This window comes from Palaemon carinicauda, chromosome 38, assembly GCF_036898095.1.
Source record: "Palaemon carinicauda isolate YSFRI2023 chromosome 38, ASM3689809v2, whole genome shotgun sequence".
In the NCBI taxonomy this organism is placed as follows: Eukaryota; Metazoa; Arthropoda; class Malacostraca; order Decapoda; family Palaemonidae; genus Palaemon; species Palaemon carinicauda.
In genome coordinates, this window is record NC_090762.1 from 26021063 (window position 1) to 26036436 (window position 15374).

The window sequence follows — 15374 nt, forward strand, 5'->3', positions numbered from 1 at the left end:
AATCTCAATATGCTCTGTGCTCGATTTATACAAGATATAATGATTAATCCAACTTAGTTGATTTATCAATACAGCGAGCTGATCTGTCTTGTGTATTTGATTTATATATTATTGTATTTTTTTAAATTATCAGAGCTATCTATAAATGATGTAATAGAGATGATTCCTGATGTAATTGTTAAATTGATATAATAGAAATTAATACTGATGGCATTGATTTTTACAGGTGTAGTCTATTGATGTAATCAAGTCATCATTAAAACGTTCGCTTATATTACTCCCATTAAATAATCAGTTTAGTTTGAATAATATAGTTTGATTAAATCATAAATGATCTAATTAATTACATGGTATTAATTTAAGTGTAGTTGTCATACATTAATATGATTATTCATTTAGAGGAAGTTTTGAACGTGAGGCCTATTAGTGTCTATATGATATCTGTTATTTGAAAATCCTGAAATCTTTGTATTGTTAATACTTTCATAATAATTTTATATCCTTCGTAAACTCATTCATTTGTTTTGGAGAAACAACTGCTAATTTAACAATGATTTCAGAGACAATTTTAGTTTTAACAACAATCTTGATTTTTCCCAAAACGTCTTTCCGTCGTACGGAAAAAAAAAAAAACACTAACCTGGTAAATTTCGTTGTGATAAAGAAGGATTTTGCAATATTTTTTAATGTTTGAATAGTTTTTCCCCAAAAATTGGGGTTGAATCTCTGCAGAATTTGTGGTTAAATTCCAGCAAGTCTCTGGTCTAAATCCCCCTAATATTTGTGGTTAAATCCTCCGAGGATTCGTGGTTAAATCCTTCAAGGATTCGTGGTTAAATCCTTCCAGGATTCGTGGTTAAATCCTTCCAGGTTTCGTAGTTAAATCCTTCCAGGATTTGCGGTTAAATCCTTCCAGGTTTCGTAGTTAAATCCTTCCAAAATTCATGGTTAAACACTCAGGATTCGTGGTTAAATCCTCCAAAGATTAGTGGTTAAATCCTCCGAGGATTCGTGGTTAAATCCTCCCAGGATTCGTGGTTAAATCCTCCCATTATTCATGGTTAAATCTTTCCAGAATTCATGGTTAAACACTCAGGATTCATGGTTAAATTCTCCCAAGATTCATGGTTAAATCCTCCAAGGATTCGTGACTGAATCCTCCCAGGTTTCGTGGTTAAATCCTCCCACGATTCGTGGTTAGATCCTCCGAGGAATCGTGGCTGAATTCTCCCAGGTTTTGTGGTTAAATCCTCCCAGGTTTCGTGGTTAAATCCTCCCAGGATTCAGGGTTAAATCCTCCCAGGATTCATGGTTAAATATTCCCAGGATTCATGGTTAATTATTCCCAGGATTCGTGTTCAAATTCCTCAGAATTCGTGGCTAAATCCATCAGGATTCATGGTTAAATCTAGTATGTATTCGTGTTTCAATTCGGTATTATTTTACTATAGTTCCAACTCTTTCTATAATAATTATAGTATTATAGATGCATTTTGCATAAGAAATTGTTAAACTTTGTCTCTGAACACTTTTTGGGGAAATTCACCATATGCGAGATATGAATAGTTATAGAATTCCTATCCTCGAAAAATTTCGAAGTGGTTTGTTTACTTTATCACAGACACAGTTTGCAGTTTGTGCTGTGATGCGAATTTGTTTTTGTTTGGAACTGCATTGTGATTCTGATGCGAATTTTTCCCTCTTAAAATTGCATTGTGGGTAGTTACATCGTATGTCTAGGAGTCCCGTGACCTGGTGAAAATCTGACAGCTGTCAGCCATATTTGCTTGTCATTTGGTTGAAGTCTCTCATAGAATTAAGCTATGTCTCTGTGTTTGTCTTGCAATTTTGATTATTTTCGATTAATTCATGATTTTTATGAAAATGAAACACGGTGCATTGAATTTTTAAGGGAACATGGAGTGCTACCTGCAGCAGTACAGTGTTTAAATTGTGGAAAACCCTGTCAATTCAGAAACGATAAAAACGTTTGGCAATGTACGGGTTATGTTTTAGACAAAAGACACAAAAAGAGAAAATATTGTAATTTTACTGTAAGTGATCGGAAAGGCACATTTTTAGATAAAGTTAAATTGCCAGTATGGAAGTTGATGATTTTTCTTTGCCAATTTTTGAGTGAATTTTGGAAACATCGCCCAATTATTAAGTATTTAAATATTTCATCAAAGACCAGTGTTGATTGGAGAAGTTTTTGTAGTGAGGTGAGTCAGTTTTGGTACAATAATCAGGAGCCCATTGGTGGTGTTGATGTTGAAGTGGAAATTGATGAAACACTAATTACTCATAGTAAATACCATAAAGGTCGCCCTCTTACCCAGTGTTGGTTGTTTGGTGGTATAGAGAGAACATCAAAAAAATTCTTTGTTGAGGCATTAATTGATCCTGGTGCTGACAATCGGAAAAGTGAAACTTTAATTCCTTTAATTAATCGCTACATTAAACCAGGCTCTATTATTTACAGTGATTCGTGGCGAGGTTATAATAAAATCAGTGAGAGTGGATACACTCATTTTCAAGTAAACCACTCAGAAAATTTTGTTGATCCCAACAATCCTAATATTCACACTCAAAATATTGAACGCTTGTGGCGTGATATTAAGGAGTGGATTAAAAGGCCTGTTATTAAAAAAGACTATTTGAAACAATACCTTGCTAGGTATTTATTTATTAAGCATTACCAGGATTCAGTTTTGCACCAATTTTTACTTGAAGCTGCTAAACTGTATCCACCTTTAAGTGACACTCACCCACCATCACCACCTAGGGAATCCTTTTCTGATGACGACGACACTGTAGATGAGCCACAACCTTCTTGTTCTGGATATAAACCATCAAAACGTTTGTGTCCATCCAATTAAGGTAAATTTTTAAATGTATTTCAATTAGTATTGTAACATAATATACTTCCCAAGTTAGGTTAGGTTAGGTTGGTTTGATCTGGTTAGGTCATTTAAACACTATCCGGGGAGGTACAGGGGCGCAGAGCACCCCGGTCAGGGCTCTGTGTCCTAGGTTAGGTTAGGTGTTCTAGGTTAGGTTAGGTTGGTTTGATCTGGTTAGGTCATTTAAATACTATCCGGGGGGGTATGCGGTCAGGGCTCCGCGTCCTAGGTTAGGTTAGGTTGGTTTGATCTGGTTAGGTCATTTAAACACTATCGAGGGGGGGGGGGGGTACAGGGCCGCAGAGCCCCCCGGTCAGGGCTCCGCGTCCTAGGTTAGGTTAGGTGTCCTAGGTTAGGTTAGGTTAGTTTGATCTGGTTAGGTCATTTAAACACTATTGGAAGGGTACAGAGGCGTAGAGCCCCCCGGTCAGGGCTCCGCGTCCTAGGTTAGGTTAGGTGTCCTAGGTTAGGTTAGGTTGGTTTGATCTGGTTAGGTCATTTAAACACTATAGGATGGGGGGGGGTACAGGGGCGCAGAGCCCCCCGGTCAGGGTTCCGTGTCCTAGGTTAGGTTAGGTGTCCTAGGTTAGGTTAGGTTGGTTTGGTCTGGTTAGGTCATTTAAATACTATCCGGGGGGGTATGCGGTCAGGGCTCCGTGTCCTAGGTTAGGTTAGGTGTCCCAGGTTAGGTTAGGTTAGGTTGGTTTGATCTGGTTAGGTCATTTAAATACTATCCGGGGGGTATGCGGTCAGGGCTCCGTGTCCTAGGTTAGGGTAGGTGTCCTAGGTTAGGTTAGGTTGGTTTGATCTGGTTAGGTCATTTAAATACTATCCGGGGGGTATGCGGTAAGGGCTCCGCGTCCTAGGTTAGGTTAGGTTGGTTTATTCTGGTTAGGTCATTTACACACTATTGGGGGGGGGGGGGGTACAGGGCAGCGGAGCCCCCCAGTCAGGGCTCCGCATCCTAGGTTAGGTTAGGTTGGTTTGATCTGGTTAGGTCATTTAAACACTATCGGGGGGCTCTGGCCCCCGTCAGGGCTCCGCATCCCAAGTTAGGTTAGGTTGGTTTGATCTGGTTAGGTTAGCTGTCCTAGGTTAGGTTAGGTTGGTTTGATCTGTAGGTGCTCCTAATTCATTAATTCATATGCTGTTTTGTATCCATGGTGATTTACCCCACCCAAAACCCCGTGTTCCCAAAGGGTCCCCAACCTTGTTGGATGTAGTAGGGGTGTATAAGCTACTAACTGAAAAACAACTTATTTCCTCGAACTATTACTATCGTAACCATTCACAACACATTAAAACACACACAAAAATATATAATTACTCTACAAAAATGGAGTTGGAACTACTGTAAAAATTTACCTTAAATTCCCCCAAGATTCGTTCTGGAACCTTCCCAGGATTTATGGTTAAATCCTCCCGGGATTCGTGGTTAAGTGCTCCCTAGATTCGCGGTTAAATCCTTTCCTGGTTCGTAGTTAAATCTTCTCCTGATTCGTGGTTAACACCTCCAAAAATTCATTGTTAAATCCTCCCAGGATTTGTGGTTAAATCCTCTCCTGATTCGTGGTTAAATCTCCTGATTTGTGGTTAAATCTCCTCCTAATTTGTGGTTAAATCTCCCACAATTGGTGTTAAAACCCACTGAATTCATGGTTAAATCCCTCCGGGATTCGTGGTTAAATCCTCCCAGGAGTCATGGTTAAATCATCCCAGGAATCACTGTTAAATTCTACCTGGATTCATGGTTAAATCATCCCAGGATTTATGGTTAAATTCCCCCAGGATTTATGGTTAAATTCCCCCAGGATTTGTGGTGAAATCCTCAGGATTTGTGGTGAAATCCTCAGGATTTGTGGTGAAATCCTCAGGATTTGTGGTGAAATCCTCCCAGGATTTGTGGAGAAATCCTCCCAGGATTTGTGGAGAAATCCTCCTAGGATTTGTGGAGAAATCCTTCCAGGATTTGTGGTGAAATCCTCCCAGGATTTGTGGTGAAATCCTCCCAGGATTTGTGGTGAAATCCTCCCAGGATTTGTGGTGAAATCCTCCCAGGATTTCTGGTGAAATCCTCCCAATATTTGTGGTGAAATCCTCCCTGGATTTATGGTGAAATCCTACCAGGATTTATGGTGAAATCCTACCAGGATTTATGGTGAAATCCCCTAGGATTTACAGTTAAATCCTCCCAGGATTTATGGTGAAATCCCCTAGGATTTACAGTTAAATCCTCCCAGGATTTCAGGGGAAATCCTCCCAGGATTTATGGAGAAATCCTCCCAGGATTTATGGAGAAATCCTCCCAGGATTTATGGAGAAATCCTCCCAGGATTTATGGTGAAATCCTCCCAGGATTTATGGTGAAATCCTCCCAGGATTTGTGGTGAAATCCTCCCAGTATTTGTGGTGAATTCCTCCTAGGATTTGTGGTGAAATCCTCCTAGGATTTGTGGTGAAATCCTCCTAGGATTTGTGATGAAATCCTCCCAGGATTTGTGGTGAATTCCTCCCAGGATTTGTGGTGAAATCCTCGTGGAGTTGTGGTGAAATTGTCCCTGGATTTGTGTGAAATACTACCACGATTTGTGAAATCCTCCCATGATTTCTGGTTAAATCCTCCCAGGATTCGTGGCTAAATCATCCCATGATTCATGGTTACATCCTCAGGATTCATGGTTACATCCTCAGGATTCGTGGTTAAATCCTCCCAATATTCGTGGTTGAATCCTCCCAGGAGTTTTTAAATCCTCCCAGGAATTGTGGTTAAATCCTTCCAGGATTCATGGTTAAATTCCCCTAGGATTCGTGGTTAAATATCCCAGGACTCATGGTTGAATCCACCCTGGATTCGTGGTTAGGTGCTCACCGGATTCGTGGTTAAGTGCTCCCCGGATTCATGGTTAAATCCTCCCAGGATTTGTGGTTAAATCCTCCCAGGATTTGTGGTTAAATCCTCCCAGGATTTGTGGTTAAATCTTCTGATTCGTGGTTAAATCCTCTCCTGAGTTGTGGTTAAATCCCCCTTAATTGGTGATTAAATCCCACTGATTTCTTGGTTAAATCCTTCCAGGATTCGTGGTTAAATCCTCCCAGGAGTCATGGGTAAATCATCTCGGGAATCGTGGTTAAATCCTACTTGGATTCATGGTTAAATCATCCCAGGATTTATGGTTGAATTCTCCCAGGGTTCGTGTTTAAATCCCCATGAGTTTTAGTTAAATCCTCACAGGATTTGTGGTGAAATCCTCCCAGGATTTGTGGTGAAATCCTTCCAGGATTCGTGGTGAAATCTTCCCATGATTCGTGGTTTGATAGTGAAATCCTCCCAGGATTTGTGGTGAAATCCTTCCAGTATTCGTGGTGAAATCTTCCCATGATTGGTGGTTTGATATCTTAGGATTCAAGGTTACATCCTCAGGATTCGTGGTTAAGCGCTCCCAGGATTCGTGGCTGTGCTCCCAGGATTCGTGATTAAATCCTCCCAATATGTGTGGCTAAATTCTCCCAGGATTCTTTGTTTAATTCTCTAAGGAATTGTGGTTAAATCTTCATAGGATTTATTTTCATTTACTTATCTATTCCAGTTAGCTACAAATGATGTTTTTGTTATACTGATATCGAAATTAATGCTGATGGCATTAAATTTTATGGGTGTAGCCCATTGATGTAATCAAGTATTTAAAATGTTCGCTTATATTACGCCCATTAAATAATCAGTTTAGTGTGAATAGTATATTCATTAAATCATAAATTATCTAATTAATTACGCGGTGTTAATTTAAGTGTAGTTGTCATACATTAATATAATTATTCATTTAGAGCAGTTTTAAACATTTAGCCAATTAGTGGCTTTATGATATCAGTTATTTGAAAATCCCGAAGTCTCTGTATTGTTAATACTTTCATGATAATTTTATATCCTTCGTAAACTCATTCATTTGCTTTGGAGTAACAACTGCCCATTTAACAATGTTTTTAGAGGCAATCCTATTTGTTTTTAACAACAATCTTGATTTGTTTCCCCATAACGTCTTTCCGTCGTTCGGAAAAAACACTAACCTGTTAAATTTCGTGGTGATAAAAAAGGATTTTGGCATTATTTTTTAATGTGTAAATAGTTTTACCCTAGAAGTCGGCGTTGAATCTCTGCAGAATTTGTGGTTAAATTCCCGCAAGGTTCCGGTTTAAACCCCCCTAGTATTTGTGGTTATATCTTCCTAGGATTCTAGGTTAAATCCTCCAAGGATTCTTGGTTAAATCCTTCTAGGATTTGTGGTTAAATCCTCCCAGGATTCGTGGTTAAATCCTCCCAGGATTCGTGGTTAAATCCTCCCAGGATTCGTGGTTAAATCCTCCCAGGATTCGTGGTTAAATCCTCCCAGGATTCGTGGTTAAATCCTCCCAGGATTCGTGGTTAAATCCTCCCAGGATTCGTGGATAAATCACCAGGATTCGTGGTTAAATCCCTCAGGAATCGTGGTTAAATCCCTCAGGATTCGTGATTAAATCCTCCCAGTATTCGTGGCTGGATCCTCCCAGTATTCGTGGCTGAATCCTCCCAGGATTCGTGGCTGATTCCTTCCAAGATTCATGGCTGAATCCTCCCAGGATTCATGGCTGAATCCTCCCAGGATTCATGGCTGAATCCTCCCAGGATTCATGGCTGAATCCTCCCAGGATTCATGATTAAATCCTTCGTGGATTCGTAGCTGGATCCTCCTGGGAGTTGTGGTTGAATCCCCAGGATTCATAGTTAAATCCCTCAGAATTTGTGGTGAAATCCCCCCATGATTTTTAGGTAAATCCTTCCAGGATTCGTGGTTAATTCTTCTCATGATTCGTGGTTAATTCTTCTCATGATTCATGGTTAAATCCTTCCATGATTTGTTGTTAAATCCTCCCAGGATTTGTGGTCGTACTGCCAGGATTTGTGGTCATGCTTCCAGGATTCGTGGTTGAGTGTTCCCAGAATTTGTGGTTAAATCCTCGCAGGATTAGTGGTTAGATCCTCCCAATATTTGTGGTTAAATCCTCCCAGTATTTGTTGGTAAATCCTCCCTGGATTTCTGGTTAAATCCTCCTGATTTGTGGTTAAATCCTCGGTTCATAGTTAAATCCTCTTGATTCATGGTTAAATCCTTCCAGGATTCATAGTTAAATCCTCCTGATTTGTGGTTAAATCCTCAGTTCATAGTTAAATCCTCTTGATTCATGGTTAAATCCTCTTGATTCATGGTTAAATCCTCTTGATTCATGATTAAATCCTTCCAGGATTCATGGTTAAATCCTTCCAGGATTCATGGTTAAATCCTTCCAGGATTCATGGTTAAATCCTCCCAGGATTCATGGTTAAATCCTCCCAGGATTCATGGTTATATCCTACTGGGATTCTTGTTTGTCTCCCCAGGATTTGTGGTTAAATCCTCCCAGGATTCATGGTAAAACCCCAGAATGTGTGGTCAAATTCCCCAGAATTCGTGGTTAAATCACCTCAAGATTACGAATTAAATTCCCCAGGATTTGTATTTACATATCCCCCAGGATTTGTGGTTATATCCCACAGGATTTGTGGTTATATCCCCCAGGATTCATGGTTAAATACCCCCATAATTCATGGTTAAATCCTCCCAGGATTCATGGTTAAATTCTCCTGATATTCATCATTAAATCCTAGGATTTGTGGTTAAATCCTCCTAGGATGTGGTTAAATCCTCCTAGGATGTGGTTAAATCCTCCTAGGATTTGTGGTTAAATCCTCCTAGGATTTGTACTTTAAATCCTCCCAGTATTTGTGGTTTAATTTCCCTAGGATATGTTAAATCCTCGCAGGATTTGTGGTTGAATCCTCCCAGAATTTGTGGTTAAATCTGCCCAGAATTTATAGTTACATCCTCTGAGGATTCGTGGTTAAATCCTCTTGGATTTGTGAGTAAATCATCTGGTATTCGTAGTCAAATCCTCTGAGGATTTGTAGTGAAATCCCCCTAGGATTTGTGGTTAAAACCTCCCGGGATTAATGGTTAAATCCACCTAGGATTCTTGGTTAAATCCCTCCAAGATTTGTGGTTAAATCCTTCCAGAATTTGTGGTTAAATCCTTCCAGAATTTGTGGTTAAATCCTTCCAGAATTTGTGGTTAAATCCTTCCAGAATTTGTGGTTAAATCCTTCCAGGATTCGTGATTAAATCCTCCCAGGATTCGTGGTTAAATCCTCCCAGGATTCGTGGTTAAATCCTCCCAGGATTCGTGGTTAAATCTTCCCAGGATTCGTGGTTAAACCCTCCCAGGATTCGTGGTTAAATCCTCCCAGGATTCGTGGTTAAACCCTCCCAGGATTCGTTGTTAAATATTCAGGATTTGTGGTTAAATCCTACTAGGATTTGTGGTTAAATCCTACTCGGATTTGTGGTTAAATCCTACTCGGATTTGTGGTTAAATCCTACTCGCATTTGTGGTTTAATCCTACTAGGATTTGTGGTTAAATCCTACTAGAATTTGTGGTTAAATCTTGTGTTCATGGTAAATCCCTCAGGATTCCTGGTTAATTCCCTCAGGATTCGTGGATAGTCCCCTCAGGATTCATGGATAATCCCACAGCATTGGTGGTTAAATCCCACTGGATTCATGGTTTAATCACTCCGGATTCGTGGTTAAATCCTCCCAGAATTCATGGTTAAATAATCCCAATATTCATCATTAAATCCCTTAGGATTCGTAGCTAAATCTCTGGATTTGTAGTTAAGGTTTGGTGGTTAAATCATTTAGGATTTGTAATCAAATCCTCTGAAGATTCGTGGTCAAATCCCCTAAGCTTTGTGGTTAAAACCTCAAGGATTCATGGTTAAATCCATCCAGGATTCATGGTTGAATCCTCCCATGATTCATGGTTGAATCCTCCCATGATTCTTGGTTAAATCCTCTCAGGATTCTTAGTTAAATCCTCCCAGGAGACATGGATAATCCTCACAGGATTCGTCGTTTAATCCCCCTAGGATTCGTGGTTAAATCCTCCGAGTTTGTGGTAAATCCCCCAGGGTTCTGGGTTAAATCCCCAGGATTCTGGATTAATTCCCCAGGATTCTGGATTAAGTCACCCAGGATACATGGCTATATCCTCACAGGATTCGTTGTTTAATCCCCCTAGGATTCGTGGTTAAATCCTCCCAGTGTTTGTGGTAAATCTCCCAGGGTTCTGGGTTAAATCCCCAGGATTCTGGATTAATTCCCCGGGATTCTGGGTTAAGTCACCCAGGATACATGGCTATATCCTCACAGGATTCGTTGTTTAATCCCCCTAGGATTCGTGGTTAAATCCTCCCAGTGTTTGTGGTAAATCCCCCAGGGTTCTGGGTTAAATCCCAGGATTCTGGATTAATTCCCCAGTATTCTGGGTTGTCACCGAGGATTCGTTGTTAATTCCCTCAGATTCGTGGTTAAATCATGCAGGATTCGTGGTTAAATCCCTCTGGATTCGTGGTTTAATCCTCCCAGGATTCGTAGTTAACTACTCTCAGGATTCTTGGTTAAATCCTCGCAGGAGACTTGGCTAAATCCTCTGAGGATTCATGGTTAAATCCCCCTGAGGATTAGTGGTTAAATCCTCAGTGTTCATGGTAAATCCCTCAGGATTCCTGGTTAAATCCCTCAGGAATCATGGTTAAATCCCATTGGATTTATGGTTTAATCACTCCGGATTCGTGGTTAAATCCTCCCAGAATTCATGGTTAAATAATTCCAGTATTCATCATTAAATCCCTTAGGATTCGTAGCTAAATCTCAGGATTTGTAGTTAAGGTTTCGTGGTTAAATCATTTAGGATTTGTAGTCAAATCCTCTGAAGATTTGTGGTCAAATCCCCTAAGCTTTGTGGTTAAAACCTCAAGGATTCATGGTTAAATCCATCCAGGATTCATGGTTGAATCCTCCCATGATTCTTGGTTAAATCCTCAGGATTCTTGGTTAAATCCTCCCAGGAGACATGGATAATCCTCACAGGATTCGTCGTTTAATCCCCCTAGGATTCGTGGTTAAATCCTCCGTGTTTGTGGTAAATCCCCCAGGGTTCTGGGTTAAATCTCCAGGATTCTGGATTAATTCCCCAGGATTCTGGATTAAGTCACCCAGGATACATGGCTATATCCTCACAGGATTCGTCGTTTAATCCCCCCTAGGATTCGTGGTTAAATCCTCCCAGTGTTTGTGGTAAATCCCCCAGGGTTCTGGGTTAAATCCCAGGATTCTGGATTAATTCCCCAGTATTCTGGGTTGTCACCCAGGATTCGTTGTTAATTCCCTCAGATTCGTGGTTAAATCATGCAGGATTCGTGGTTAAATCCCTCTGGATTCGTGGTTTAATCCTCCCAGGATTCGTAGTTAACTACTCTCAGGATTCTTGGTTAAATCCTCGCGGGAGACTTGGCTAAATCCTCTGAGGATTCATGGTTAAATCCCCCTGAGGATTAGTGGTTAAATCCTCAGTGTTCATGGTAAATCCCTCAGGATTCCTGGTTAAATCCCTCAGGAATCATGGTTAAATCCCATTGGATTTATGGTTTAATCACTCCGGATTCGTGGTTAAATCCTCCCAGAATTCATGGTTAAATAATTCCAGTATTCATCATTAAATCCCTTAGGATTCGTAGCTAAATCTCAGGATTTGTAGTTAAGGTTTCGTGGTTAAATCATTTAGGATTTGTAGTCAAATCCTCTGAAGATTTGTGGTCAAATCCCCTAAGCTTTGTGGTTAAAACCTCAAGGATTCATGGTTAAATCCATCCAGGATTCATGGTTGAATCCTCCCATGATTCTTGGTTAAATCCTCCCAGGAGACATGGATAATCCTCACAGGATTCGTCGTTTAATCCCCCTAGGATTCGTGGTTAAATCCTCCGTGTTTGTGGTAAATCCCCCAGGGTTCTGGGTTAAATCTCCAGGATTCTGGATTAATTCCCCAGGATTCTGGATTAAGTCACCCAGGATACATGGCTATATCCTCACAGGATTCGTCGTTTAATCCCCCCTAGGATTCGTGGTTAAATCCTCCCAGTGTTTGTGGTAAATTCCCAGGGTTCTGGGTTAAATCCCCAAGATTCTGGATTAATTCCCCAGTATTCTGGGTTAAGTCATCCAGGATTCGTTGTTAATTCCCTCAGATTCGTGGTTAAATCATGCAGGATTCGTGGTTAAATCCCTCTGGATTCGTGGTTTAATCCTCCCAGGATTCGTAGTTAACTACTCTCAGGATTCTTGGTTAAATCCTCGCAGGAGACTTGGCTAAATCCTCTGAGGATTCATGGTTAAATCCCCCTAGGATTCGTGGTTAAATCCTCAGTGTTCATGGTAAATCCCTCAGGATTCCTGGTTAAATCCCTCAGGATTCCTGGTTAAATCCCACTGGAGTCATGGTTTAATCACTCCGGATTCGTGGTTAAATCCTCCCAGAATTCATGGTTAAATAATTCCAGTATTCATCATTAAATCCCATGGGATTCGTAGCTAAATCTCAGGCTTTGTAGTTAAATCCATCAGGATTTATGTTTAAATCTTCTCAGGATGTGGTTAAATATCCTAGAATGTCGGTAAACCATCCCAGAATTTGTGAAATTTGTGATTAAATCCCTAAGAACTCAAGGTTAAATCCTCCCAAGATTCGTGGTTAAATCCCTCATGACTCGTCGTTAAATCCTCAGGATTTTTAGTTAAATCTCCCTAGGATATCCTCAGGATTTGTAGTTAAATCTCGAATCTCCCTAGGATTTGTGGTTAAATCCTCACAGGATTCGTGGTTAAATCCTCACAGGATTTGTGGTTAAATCCTCACAGGATTTGTGGTTAAATCCTCACAGGATTTGTGGTTAAATCCTCACAGGATTTGTGGTTAAATCCTCACAGGATTTGTGGTTAAATCCTCACAGGATTTGTGGTTAAATCCTCACAGGATTTGTGGTTAAATCCTCACAGGATTTGTGGTTAAATCCTCACAGGATTTGTGGTTAAATCCTCACAGGATTTGTGGTTAAATCCTCACAGGATTTGTGGTTAAATCCTCACAGTATTTGTGGTTAAATCCTCACAGGATTTGTGGTTAAATCCTCACAGGATTTGTGGTTAAATCCTCACAGGATTTGTGGTTAAATCCTCTCAGGATTTGTGGTTAAACCTCACAGGATTTGTGGTTAAATCCTCACAGGATTTGTGGTTAAATCCTCACAGGATTTGTGGTTAAATCCTCACAGGATTCGGGGTTAAATCCTCCAAGGATTCGGGGTTAAATCATCTCAATATTCGTGGTAAAATCATCTCAATATTCGTGGTTAAATCCATGCAAGATTCTGGATTAAATTCCATTTGGATCTGTGGCTGTTCCCCAGGATTTGTGGTTAAATCCCAAAGGACTCATGGTTAAATTCTCCAAGGATTCGGAATTAAATCCTATGGATTTGGACTTAAATCCCTAAACGTTTCATAGTTACATTCCCACGCTGGGCTATTTTCCCTGTTAGAGCCCCTGGGCTTATTGCATCTTGCTTTTTCAACTAGGGTTGTAGGTTAGCAAGTAATAATAATAATAATAATAATAATAATGATAATAATAATAATAATAATAATAATAATAATAATAATAATAATAATAATAATAATAATAAAAAGATGTATGATGTGCCGTAAATGAATTTAACTAAGGTTGTAGGTTAGCAAGTAGTAGTAATAATAATAATAATAATAATAATAATAATAATAATAATAATAATAATAATAATAATAATAATAATAATAATAATAATAATAATAATAAAAGATCTATGAATGTGCCCTAAATGAATCTTATCTTCAATTTTGTATGTAGCTGATTAAATTTGAATTTTACAGGTGCTGTTCTCATTTAGAAGTTACGGACGGACGAGCTTCTAACTGCATATCATTGGAGATAAACTCTAAAACCATTAAGTTGCAGAGACTTCATTTAAGGTGAGAGTAACAGGATACTTTTTACATCAAAAGATAATGGATATAATGTAAAGTATAATCATGAGTAATGCCTCTAAGATGATAACAAAGCCAGTAGTAAATTGCATTAGCCATTGACAATTCAGTACAAATCAAATATTTAAATTCATGATTCCATGTGTGATCATCAGTGCGAGGTAGGATTCGGCTTCCCAGTGGACTATACACTTAAAAATTTGCATTAAAAAAAAAGGTAAAAATCCTGGAATAAATGTTGTCAGGCATTTACTGTCTTATAAACAAATATATTAACGTAAAGTAGTGATATTACGGTGACCAACCTTAAAAAATAATAACAGAGTAGGGTATGAATTACGGTCACTTGTATTTTACTGAAATAGGGCTGAGAACAGTATATTTTTTTACGAAGAATTTCCGATTAAAATTACGTTTTTTAAGTGTAGGGTTAAGACTATTGTAAATAGTTATGGTGCATATTTTGAAAGAGATTGGTGTATTTGTATAATGTCTGATAGTTGATCCGAATTAAATTGCTTTTCTATAATTACTGCGAACATGTGACTTTCACCAGACATAGTTTTGATATTAATTTGTATAAAGTTAGTCTTCATTGTTGTTTTATTTCAAGATCAGCTCTCATTTAGTCAAGCTGTGCACTGACCACAAATCTCTCTCTCTCTTTCTTGGAATGAGAAATATAGCCTGATTTTTATATGTAATTTCAGGTTGTATTAGCGTCCAGAAAAATTGTGTGTAGTAAAATATCCATCCATATGTCAAACTGATATTTCAATTTTCTTTTCACAGGACTAAAGAACACAAGGCAAGAAGAGAGCAATTGGAAAATAGCAATATTACTGAAGATATAATCGCATCTACGTTGAAACACCATCTACAACTGCTGTCAACAAACCGAGAGCTCCCAAGGATATGTAATTGATTTTACTTTTATAAGGAAGTCTCTTGAAGTCTCCGAGTTCCCCTGAAGCTGGCAACCTGTCAGGTTTACATTCCTCATTTCGAAACTGCAACTTCATTTTAAAAAGTCTTTTATTCGAAATGTTTCTTGCTCTTGATCAAATTAATTAAGAGTAGTTTAATCTTGAAGCTTTTCCTATAAAGAATTTACTTTTAACCAATCATAGTTTAGTCTTAAAAATTTGATTAATTTCTTACCGCTTCATATGGTCAATATTTTCAAAAAAAAAAAATTCTGGCATGAACTTTTGAAGTATTTTCCGTTTTAAGCTCTTGAAAGAATTTTAAAGTTTTGATGATTAAGCTTTCCGATCATGTAAGACAATCTGATTATTCCTACGAAGTCGCATAAGTTAAACTACCCTAAGAGCAAGGAGATAATTATAGGTTTTAAGATTGTTCAAACCTACAAAGAATAAGCTTCAGAAATTGTTTTGTAAATTAAGGTTAGTAATTTCAGAAAGGTGTGAAATATTTAAAAACCTCGAATAGTCATGAAAAGGAAATTGATCACTAAAGGTA

At 38.8% G+C, this 15374-nt stretch overlaps 1 long non-coding RNA gene across 1 annotated transcript in view; it reads left to right on the forward strand.

The window, feature by feature from the left end:
* The window catches only part of LOC137630117 (uncharacterized), a 15875-nt gene extending 991 nt beyond the window's left edge, over nucleotides 1–14884 (forward strand). Inside the window, exons 2-3 of the long non-coding RNA XR_011041661.1 lie at nucleotides 13776–13874; nucleotides 14682–14884. This is a non-coding gene — a long non-coding RNA (uncharacterized lncRNA). The remainder of the gene's footprint in view (nucleotides 1–13775; nucleotides 13875–14681) is intronic.
* Nucleotides 14885–15374: the final 490 nt, after the last annotated feature.